Source organism: Cyclopterus lumpus, chromosome 7 (genome assembly GCF_009769545.1).
Source record: "Cyclopterus lumpus isolate fCycLum1 chromosome 7, fCycLum1.pri, whole genome shotgun sequence".
NCBI lineage: Eukaryota > Metazoa > Chordata > Actinopteri > Perciformes > Cyclopteridae > Cyclopterus > Cyclopterus lumpus.
In genome coordinates, this window is record NC_046972.1 from 25917979 (window position 1) to 25920478 (window position 2500).

Here is a 2500-nt window from a genome sequence, read left to right on the forward strand (position 1 = left end):
AGAAGTTCAGTCTTGTCCGGGTTAATTTTCAGGTGGTGAGCGGACATCCACTGAGAGATGTCAGTCAGACATCCACTGAGAGATGTCAGTCAGACATCCACTGAGAGATGTCAATCAGACATCCACTGAGAGATGTCAGTCAGACATCCACTGAGAGATGTCAGTCAGACATCCACTGAGAGATGTCAGTCAGACAGGCAGAGATTCGTGCTGCTACCTGTGTTTCAGATTGGGGAAACGAGAGGATCAGTTGGGTGTCGTCAGCATAGCTGTGGTAGGTGAAGCCATGCGAGCGAATGACAGAGCCAAGAGAGTTGGTGTACAGAGAGAAGAGAAGAGGACCAAGGACTGAGCCCTGAGGGACCCCAGTAGTCAGAGGACAAGGCTCAGACACAGATCCTCTCCGGGTTACCCGGTAAGAGCGGTCGGTGAGGTAGGATGAGAAGAGTGAGAGCAGAGCCTGAGATACCAGGTCCTGGAGGGAGGACAAGAGGATCTGGTGGTTCACTGTGTCAAAGGCAGCAGAAAGGTCTAGAAGGATGAGGATAGAGGAGAGAGAGGCTGCTCTAGCAGTGTGAAGCTGCTCAGAGACAGCAAGGAGGGCAGTCTCTGTTGAGTGGCCTGTCTTGAATCCAGACTGGTGGGGGTCTAGAAGGTTGTTACAGTGAAGAAAGGAGGAGACTTGGTTAAAGATAGCTCGCTCTAGAGTTTTGGAGAGGAAGGGAAGGAGAGAGACAGGTCTGTAGTTGTTGACTTCAGGTCTGTAGTTATTGACTTCAGGTCTGTAGTTGTTGACTTCAGGTCTGTAGTTGTTGACTTCAGGTCTGTAGTTGTTGACTTCAGATGGGTCCAGAGTGGGTTTCTTCAGGAGAGGGTTGACTCCGCCTCCTTCAGAGAGTTGGGGAAACAGCCGGTTGAGAGGGAGGTGTTAATAAGATGGGTGAGAAAGGGAAGAAGGTCCGGAGCAATGGACTGGAGAAGGTGAGAAGGGATGGGGTCAAGGGGGCAGGTGGTTGGGGGTCAGAGGTTACCAAGGTAAGAACTTGATTAGGAGACAGGGGGATAAAAGAGGAAAACAAGGGGGAAGAAGGTGAAGTTACTGGAGGTGTAGTTATGGAAGATGGATTAGTAAATGAAGAGCGTATGTCGTCTATCTTTTTTGTAAAGTAGTCAACAAAGTGGCTTGGTAGAAGGGTGGAGGGAGGGGGGGGAACAGGGGGGTCAAGGAGGTTGGAAAAAATTGAGAAGAGCTTTTTAGGGTTAGATAGAGAGGATTCGATTCTGGATTGGTAGAACAGACTTTTGGCTGCAGAGATGGACGCAGAGAAGGAGGAGAGAAGAGATTGATAGGCAAGCAGGTCACTGGCGTGTTTGGATTTTCGCCATTTCCTTTCCGCTGCTCGCATTGTGGCTCTCTTGGCGCGCACCGGTTCGGACAGCCACGGAGCCGGAGAGGACTTGAGGACCTTTAGAGTCGTAAGAGGACTTGAGGACCTTTAGAGTCCTAAGAGGACAGAGATAATCAAGAGAGGACGACAGCGTAGAGAGAAGAGTGTCAGTGGCGAAGTTAGGCTGCATGAGTGCGAAGGAATCGGTTGAGGGGAGGGCTGACAGAACAGAGGAGGCCAGAGAGGAGGGAGAGAGGATGAGAGGGTGAGAGGGTGAGAGGGTGAGAGGGTGAGAGGGTGCGGATGTTGTGACGGACAGGTGCAGAGTCCGTTGTGGGAGGGTTGTCAGTTCCAAACAGTGGGAGAGAGTAAGAGATGAAGAAATGGTCAGAAACATGAAGTGGAGTTACAGTGAGGTTAGATGTAGAGCAGTTTCTGGTGAACATATAGTCAAGGTGGTGTCCAGCTTTGTGAGTAGGAGGGGAAGGACTGAGAGAGAGAGCAAAGGAAGACAGTAAGAGTAGCAGGTCACATGACTTCTCTGTCTGGATGTTAAAGTCACCCAGAAGGATGAGCGGGGGTCCATTTTCTGGGAAGTTTGAAAGGAGGACGTCTAGTTCTTTCAAGAAGTCTCCAAAGGAACCAGGAGGACGGTAGAGAACGACAATAGTTAGATGAACCGGATGAGTAACTGTCACTGCATGAAACTCAAAAGACAGTGGGGTAAATGGAAGCGGGTAGAGAGCAAAACTCCATTTGGGTGAGATGAGTAGACCTGTGCCACCACCCCGACCAGAGGGTCTGGGTGTGTGGCTGAAGGAGAAGGCCGAGGAGAGAGCAGCAGGGGTTGATGTGTTGTCTGGTGTGATCCAAGTCTCAGTGAGAGCCAGGAAGTCCAGAGATTGCTTGATAGCGAAGCCAGAGATGAAGTCCGCCTTGCGGTTGGCTGACTGGCAGTTCCAGAGGCCCCCTATGACGAGGCGCTGGGTCTGTGTGGAGCGGGTGGGATATATAAGAGAGGAGGGATTTTGGTGCATGTGTGACCGAGTCCGCGGTCTCTAGTATCTACGAGTAGATGTGCACACAGGTATGGAAAGAAAACACATTATCAC

General features: G+C 50.9%; 1 protein-coding gene across 1 annotated transcript in view; it reads left to right on the forward strand.

Moving 5' to 3' along the window:
* Positions 1–2500, forward strand: part of usp11 (ubiquitin specific peptidase 11) — a 30845-nt gene that overhangs the window by 15670 nt on the left and 12675 nt on the right. The gene's annotated exons all lie outside the window — the stretch shown is intronic.